We start from the raw sequence: 9,565 nt of genomic DNA on the forward strand, positions 1-9,565 counted from the left end.
ATTTCATGAAACTTGAAAAAAAAAGCCAAAAAAATGAGATACTTCCTCGATTCTTTTTAAATTGCAACTTTTCTACTACACAATTCATACTTTGACGGTGTATGATGATCTATACACTAGATAAACATAGTCATATAAGATTTGATTTGTTTCATCTGAATGTGTAGTTTTTTCTAATGATTTTTATTTGCATAATTTTGCAAATATATAACTAAAGTTATTAATGTCCAACCTTATGACTCATCTCTTGACAAATGAAAAAAAGCAAATATTGTAATGAAAAACAATGGTGAAAGTATTTGACAAAGCAAAAAAAAAAAAAACTAGTGAGATAGTACTATTTAATTAACCTATTTTTGTGATGGCTTGATAATTGATTATCATGACTTCTTACTTAGGTTAGCGTCCCTTTTCTGAATTCAACAAATAATGGCCAAATATCATACATCAATCGTTCAGAAAAGAAAACAACTCTGTCATAAATCATATATCCCTTACAGAGCATTAACAAGTAACAACCCCACCTTGTTGTCCTATCAATTTAGATGGCCAGTTTTAGTTTGGTACCTATTTTTGTCCATCTAAGCAAATAAACATTGATGGTGAATTGTTTGTCGATTTTATACTATTCACGGAATTTGATAACATGCATGGTGAGTATTGTAATTGTCATTTGTGATTTGTACTCGACTAGAATCTGACCTAGAGGTGAAGCACGCACCAGTCATTAAAGTAATGTATCCAAAATCAAGAACCCACATCTAATTTGATTAATTATATTGTTCAGTGTGGGTTGGATGATGTCTAGTTTTAAATGATCTGAACAATTTTTCTTTGAAACATTGTTTTAACTTTTAACTGGACATTTGTTCTTAAAAATGTTGTGTATAATCCATCGGCTCCTATATTATTCTTCTCATAGGTAAGTGCTTTTTTTTTTTTTACTCTTTTTTACTTTTGAATTTCTATCTTTTATTTTCTAGTAATATCTCTTCTACTTTTTGGTGCTTCTTTCTTATTATTTATTGTCAAAATATGGTAATAACCTCTGGTAAGAACTATTTCAAACATTCTGATGACTTGATGAGAAATAAAGCAAAAGGAACAAATAAAAACAAAGGTAAACCTAGCTATCTAGTTCACAAGTACTTTACTTCATTATTTATTGAATACTAAAATTAAATTCTCACCTTTTTAATACACCTAGTACATATTGTTGAAATCTTTATTTTCATATAAGTAATTAAACATCTGTTATGCGACCACAAAATGTCATGGATAAAAAAATGTTTATGACGTTTATTATTAGTGATTCTTTAAACACGGTCGGACTGAATGGCCATTGTGAATAATAATTAAAGGAGATGAATATAACTTAATCGATATGATATGTCCCATTTCCCATTAGGCTATTGACAAGAAACTTTTATATTCTCATATAAAACCATCTTACAACAAGTCATGGGAATAAGATGGTTTTATATGAAAATACGTATTTTCTTTTGGATAAATTTGTTCACACTTGCTCGAGTGCTCAAACACTTCCTGTCTGGTCGACCTAGAATTAAGCATTAACTTGAAGATTCTTCTATGGCATGGTTGCGAGTCGTCTGTGATGCAACCGTCTTGGACTCTCACGTCCACAAAATAATGGGATTTTTCGAGAACTCAATTGAAGGAAAAATATTCTAATTGTTTAAATATGTGGAAAATATTTGAGTTTGTCTTGTAAGAGATTGCCTACTTTTAAATTAAAATTTGGCAATGGTAAGCTCAATATTAAAAAGAAAATTAGTCCAATAATGACTAGGTTAATATTTTTCGGTGATTAGTTTAATCCATTATTTAGTGACTAGGTCTACTTTTATATTAAAATTAGACCGTATCTTCTAATAATTTTTGAAAATATTTACTTACACCATATTATAAAATATATATATAAATGTTACACAAATATTTTATAAACGGAAACAAATATCAAAATGCATGGATTGCGCTCCTTTATTGATTAACACATATACTTCTTGTTACACCAAACTAAGAAACCAAAATTGATGGATACATGAATCATAAAAAAGCTAAGGAGTAAGTAACTTGTAAAGCAAGAGGTGGTCCATCAATCAATTATGTAGTCAGCCCTAAAGTTTTGCAGATGATCAGTATTCAAATGGTGGGGATGAGGGTGTTCCTATGATCTGATCTGTTATAAATTTCTGTACTACAATCCAATTAAGACGAAGAAGATCCCAATAGTCTCACATCTTTCTAGACCTATTATTATATTACACTATGCAGTTATGTTTCTTCAAAAAATTCACAATAATTGATTCTAACTATTATGGTATTTCCATATATAAATAACATTAATTTATTTTAGAATAATCATAATTATAGACAAGCGTTATCAAAACCATCGTAGAATGATCTATAATCTTTTTCTCCTTTTCAAGCCAACTAGCTAAGTTTTAATAATACATTATTATTATATCGCGTTTTAAATAAATCGTGAGTACATAATCGAATCCTTTTAAAAGACCGTCCTCATAGTTAGAGATAATTATGTGCTAATAATACACAATACTTGACATAGTTGTGATTAAGAATTAAGATTCTGACAGATTATTATTTACAACATTATATACTATTATGATAATTGCCGTTACAGAAAAATAAAACTAGTAGGAGTATATATTGGAGAAGGTGCAAAGAAAGTAAGAGAAGTAGGTTAGTGAAAGCAACAAAGGGGGTGTAAAGAGAGGGTAGCCCAAACGGGCCCCATGTGCAATCCCACCTACATATGCTGCAATCCATGTGATATAAGTGAGAAAAGACCAGACTAACACATTATAGTTTACACACCCCACGCCTAAGTAGTAAGTAAGTAGTAGTAGTATTGGTATTTGATATTTGGTATCGTGAAATCTGAAAATGGTAATAAGAGTATTTGTAAGAAAGTATGGGGGTAAGTGCATTATTTGTTTTGACATAGGTTTAACAAAATTCCAAACTCCCATATCTTTTGATTCCTACTATATGGACGTACACGTACTATTTTATTTATTACTCCTACTGCTACGTGATGCTTACAAGTCAGACTTGATTTAAGTTTAATTATATATTTTCACTTTCTACTATAATAATAAAATTTTCTCACAGTTATTGTTTTTTTTTAATATCCACCACACTCATCCAGCATATATGCCAAAGTTAGTGGGACAACATTATTAGGGTACTTGGTTGCTTGGTGCTAGTGCTATTATGTTTACTACCAGTAATAAGTACTTTTAGAGCACCTCCATTCATGGGGCACCCCATTTTTTCTCTCTCCTCACCTTATTTGTCCACCTCATTTTCCACTACCTCCCCATTTTACCTTACTCAAATTTGAAACACATACCTCCACTCATCTACCTCCCCATTTATCTTCTCTCTCTTATTTCCTATACTCCACCACCTTTTCTCTCTCCTACTTTCCCATACCCCACCAATATTTTATCTATTTTATTATAACCCCACCACCTTTTCTTCATTTGGGCACCTCCCCTAAAACTTGAGCATCCTCATTAAATGGGGAACCAACCCCACTCATGGGGAGCCCCATTTGAGGAGAGAGAGTCCATATGGGGAGGGTTTTTTTTGCCATTGGAGGTGCTCTTAGGGTTTGGGGTTTGGGGAAATTCCAAGTTTACAGTTTATATATACTACGATTAAAAGGAGCTAGTGATATTAGCTAGGTACATAAATTATCTGAGTTTAAGAAGATTTTTGTTAAGATAATAAAAGTGTATTAGTTAAACTAATTTATGACTTATGAACTATCACCATGAGTATCTCCACTATATATATCCAACTTGTTTCGACTTTCCAACCAAGTTTTGATTTTCAACTAGTATTTAGGCTTGGACTTTGCCCCGGTTTGGTATTATTTTTCCAACTTGATATGCATTTTTTTCCATTCCCATTAAAATATATTAAGGAAAACTCAACATTTAAAAGGTACAAATATAATAATGTGGAGACTTAAAGCATGATTAAAAGTTGGTTGACATAGTAATTGTGTCATGTATAATAGCACGAGGTCACAGGTTCAAATCTTATTGCAAGCTCATTTTACTTTTGTTAATTGACATGACTTATGTACGCACTATCGCATTGGACAATTCTAGTGGGATAACAGAGGTGCCACGTGGCACATATACATTGTCATGCACGCCTTTTAATATATTTGTATAGATATATAGATTTCTGGATATGATTGGCCAAAGCGTTATTGTATTAATGGTGTGGCCCAGTGGCTCCACCCAAAGAACAATTTTAGTGCACGCTATTCGTTGTTCTAATCGGTTTAATATTTTGGTCGAAGCTTGATCTGTGTTGGGCATTAGTTTCGTTTATTTACATATTTCCTCCGTTCTTTTCCTATTGTAACAATTGGGTTTTTACATATTCACTCAACATTCTTTCAATAACTATTATGATTTTCACATAAGGAAAAATATAGTCATGTAGCTTGTTAGTTTCGTTTTGAAAAATACTTTCAAAATGTCTATTTTTTATAATATTTACTAAAAAGTATTTAAAGATTATAAATTTATAATTGTTAAAGTTGTGCATTGACAATTGTAAAAATACAATTGTTGCAATAGAAAAAGAACAAAAAAAATATATTATAATAATAAAATATATTTTATCGAACAATACGCACGCCCATACTGGTGTTGTAATTACAATATTACACTAGTATACATCCTTAATAAAATTTGGTGCGTTTAAATTATTTCCAAATAAAAAGTATAAGATCTAAAACAAGAGACTATTATAATTAGTCCCATCTAAGTCAAGGGAAAATAGCAAAGTTAGATTAACATTAGCTTACTTTTCTTTTGAAGTTTGAGATACTGATGTTTATAGATCTAAGATAAGATTTTGTTACGTGCATGCTGGCTGCTGCAAATTTAAGCAGGAGCTCATCAAGTGGTTGATATTCAGGTAATTTCCTTTTTTAATGGATTTTTCACCAGGTACCTTTAAGGTTTATTAATATTCATCAGGTATTCTCACGTTTTTTAAAATTTACCAAGTATTCTTGAGGTTTGGTAAAAATTCCAGAAACCCCTGCCGTTAAGTTTCTGTCAATTTCGTTAGGTTTCCGTTCAAACCATTCATATTACCCCAAATTAACTCTAATTAAACTCTAATTAACCCTAAAACCCTAACTAACCCTAATCCAACCCCACCAGCCCCCCACCCAACCCTAACCCCACCACCGCCCCCCACCACACCACCCTCAACCCCACCAGCCCCCCTCCCATGTGGAAGCCACGCAGCCCCCTCCCCCTCCCTGGTAAAACCCACGCACCCTCTCCCCCTCCGCCGCGCAGCCCCTCCCCCTGTAGCAGTTGACGCAACGTGGGTCCCATGACCATTGGCGTCTCTAGGCAAAATCAACGTCGTATTATCGACACCAATCCCGGAAAACGCGGCTTCGTGTCCTTTAGAGGAGAATCTTTCACCCACATGACAAACACCTTTCCAATGTTTGGGGATAGGTCCGAGGTTTTGGTCGGAGAAAGACCGACATTCCGGCCAGATTCCGGTGTCGAGGACACCTATGATGACGTCGGATCTGTAATCAGATTCCGACCAGAGTCCACGTTGGATTTGGAGCCCGAGGAATTATGGGGAGCGTGTGGTGTGAAGGTAATGATGGCGGTCTTCGAGGACAACGAGGATCGAAGGGTTGTTGTTTAGGTTGTCGGTTTGTGAAGGGATTAATAAGGCGAAGAAGCCGTGGAAAACGGTGTCGTATTTTTGGAGGATTTGGGAAGATGTGGTTGCGCGGGGGATAGGGGTGGGGCTGGGTGAGGGGGGCTGCTGGTGGGAGGGTGGGAGATGGGGTGGTGGGAGGGTTAGGGTTAATTATGTTTTTTTAGGGTCATATTTAACGGAAAATTGACGGTAGGGTCATGTCTGATGATTTTTCAAAACTACAGGGGTACTTGGTGAATTTTGGAAAACGCGAGGGTACCAGGTGAATATTAAGAAACCTCAAGGATAGCTGGTGAAAAAACCGTTTATTTTTTAATGTCAGATGCACTTCCACTAAGAAAAATTCAGGTTTTTTCATTCTTTTTTCCCAAGTGTATTAAGTACTGACTTTATTACATTACCAATTACCATAGCATATATATTAGTGGCACTAAAGAAAAAGAAACCTATACTAAACCAAATTCATAAAGTACATTATTGATATGCTTTTCCTTACAAACATGAAGTGACAGAAGATCCAACACATGTTATATGAATGTAGCATATCTACAAATTCAAAGAAGCATCGCACTAGTTTCTTGATGAGACAAAGTTGTAGGAGATCCAACTAAAAGAACTTCAACAACTTGCACTTTTTCCCAATCAACTTTGAACTAATTTCTGCTTCCTCACTTTGGGAGGAGGAGGAGTTGTTTTGTGTTGCTTTTTCAATCCTTCAATTAGGAAAGCTCTCATTAACCCGTGTACCAATATCTTCACTTTATGACTTCTTTTTGCTTTCCTTGTCTTTTCATGCTCTTTTCTTTTCTTTCTTTTTTAAGTTAAAAATCATTAAGTACATATACAACTTACTTATCTGATTCTTATACAAACTTTAGCAACAGTTAAAATCTGCACACTCACTTTAACACTAGTTAAAAATACCTGCTTTTAATCTTTTGTTCTCTGTTGAAGTTTTCTTTTCCAAAGTGCTTTCGTTTTTATTAGGTGGTCCAAAGTGCCTTCGTGACACTCAAATGGAGAATATTGTGAACTTCGTTTTTTTCACCATAAATCTGTTTCAAAAAAATTTTGCAACATATATTCTTGAATGTTTTGAATATTAGAATATATCCTTTACTTTTCAAAATATTCACAATATGTCCGTAATGACTCATGAACATTAACTCCATTAGTCATTAAACCCTAATTACACCCTATAATCCTAATTATTCATCTAAAAAACCTGACCCCCTCTAATGTTAACCCTAACCTTTACCCCTAATCTAATACCCTAACCCTAACCACCCACCCACCACCCCTTCCTCCACCCCACCCTTGCAGGCTACACCACCCCCGCAACCCCCTCCCACATAGCCCCCCGGCCTCCCTGCAGCCTCACAGTCGACGCTCCCCCGCATCCCCACAACTCCACCATATATCTTCTCTCCATCAATCACATCGCCAATCTTCTCAAGCACTCAACAATGTTGAGAAACGAAGAGAAAAGAAGAGAAAAAGAAACCTAAAGAATGTTGGTCTTACTTAGCCTCAGAGTGTTGCAACGTTGCTGAAGCTGACAAATGGAGGCAGCAAATCATGCGCGAAATTGGCCAAAAAGTCGCTGAAATCCAGAACGAAAGACTCGAGGGAGGGGGCTGCTTTGGTGTGGGGGGAGGGGGAGGAATGGGGGGTTGCGTGGGTGGGGTGGAGGGGTTGCTGGCCGGGGAGGGGCTGCGTGGGAGGGATGAGAGGGGCTGCAGGGTAGGGGTTATAGGGTAGAGGGGGATGCGGGTATGGGTGTGCACAAACCGGTCCTGACCGGAGATTCCGTTCCGGTCTTCGGTCCATCGCATATCAGGATTCCAGTCCACCGGTTCGGACCGGTTGTATCGGGATTTCTATTATTTTAGTAAAAAAAAGTTTATACGTTAAAAAAATTAAAAGGTAGAAACTTAAAAACCTACTATTTATTCTTCTGGGATTATTGTTATTAAAATTATTAATTTTTAATATATATATCATTTATAAATATATTTAAATAAATTAAAATAATTTTTTTTTTGAAAAAAAAAAATCATTGGACCGGACTGGACAGGTTGCATTTTGGTCAAAGAAAATTCTGAATTTCGGTCCACCCGATTCCGGTCCTAGACCATTGCACACCCCTAGCTGCAGGGGTGGGTGGGGGGAAGGGTAGTGGTTAGAGGTGGGCATGGGATGGGCCGGCACGAGCCCGCTCGAGGCCTGGGCCGGCCCGTTGTGACCTATGTGGGCCGCGGGCCTTTCACGGTCAAGAAATTTTAATTCTGGCCCGCACCGGCACGAGCCCGCGTGGGCCGGCCCACGGACCGAACGCTTTTTTCTTTTGTTTTTTAGCCTAAAACTGTCAAAAATACAAAAAAATAACATAAAACATGGACCAGGCCCGTGGGCCGTGGGCGTGGGCCAAGCCGTGGGCAATTTTGAAAATTTCAATCCCGGCCCGCCATTTACCCAAGCCCGCGGGGCAAGCCAGTGAACAGGCCCAGCCCGGCCCATGCCCACCTCTAGTTGTGGTTGGGTGGCTAGGGTTATAGGAAATTAGGTTTAGATGAATTAATTAGGGTTAGAGGGTTTAATTAGGGTTGATAACTAACGAAATTAACGTTCGTTAGTCATTAAGGGCATGTGTGGATTTTTTAAATAGTGAAGGGTATATGGTGAATTTCGAAACTTGTAAGGATCTATGGTGCAAAAAAATTTATCAAGGGTATATGTTGAAAAAAAATTGTAATACTATTACTCATTTAGTCCCTGTTCTTTTGAACTTATTTTGGCTGAACTGAAATTAAATTAATTGACCTAAAATTAGCTGAACTGAACTAAAATTAACTAAAATAATAGAAACTAAACTGAATTGTATATTTAATTTTCTAAAATAATAATAATTAATAAGTTTAAACATAATATTTATTATTATTATTATAAAAACAATAATTAAAATAATTAAAAAAAACTATTGTTATTATAATTATAATATTAATAATAAATATTAATAGTAATATCAAAAATAAAAGTATAATTAAAACATTAGATAAGATTGAACTGAAACGAACTGAACTGAAATTAAATGAAATGAACTTTAATTAACTGAATTGAACTGAAATTAATTGAACTCAACTAAAATTAAATTTAGTGAAATTAAATTAACTAAACAAAAATTAGATTGACTGAATTAAAAATAACTTAACTGAACATAAATTAAATAAACTGAATTGAAATTTAACTAAAAATAAGTCCAAATGAACATGGCCTTACTCTACATATATACTACAAAATTCTTGCAGCACTTTATTTCTTATAATCATGTTTTACAAATTTAAAACGTATCGCCTCACTAATAAAAGAGATATACTTCCTTAGTTCCAAGTTCCAATTTACTTATAATATATGGACTTTGGCAATATTCATACACTACTTTTCTTTAGCCATCTAGCTGGTGTGGTTAACATGTAAAGGTCAAAAACAGTCATTTGGATCTTGTTAGATTCGTCTAAATGAATATATACTCTCATTTGGAATCTTTTTTACTTATAAGCAATTGATTATATTAATGATTAAAGTTGTTCATTGGAATGTGTAAAAGGCTATATGTTGCCAGTAAACTAGAACAAATGATGTGTAAGATCTTGTTAATTAAATTTAATTTTTTTCATTTTGTATTGTCATATGCGGTATCAAATTTTAGTAATTTTTCCAATACAAAATTGATATTAATAGTAAAAGTATATATTTGATATTGTAATGTTGTATAAAAACAAGGGCGAGGCTTAGG

Source organism: Beta vulgaris, chromosome 9 (genome assembly GCF_026745355.1).
Source record: "Beta vulgaris subsp. vulgaris cultivar EL10 chromosome 9, EL10.2, whole genome shotgun sequence".
In the NCBI taxonomy this organism is placed as follows: domain Eukaryota; kingdom Viridiplantae; phylum Streptophyta; class Magnoliopsida; order Caryophyllales; family Amaranthaceae; genus Beta; species Beta vulgaris.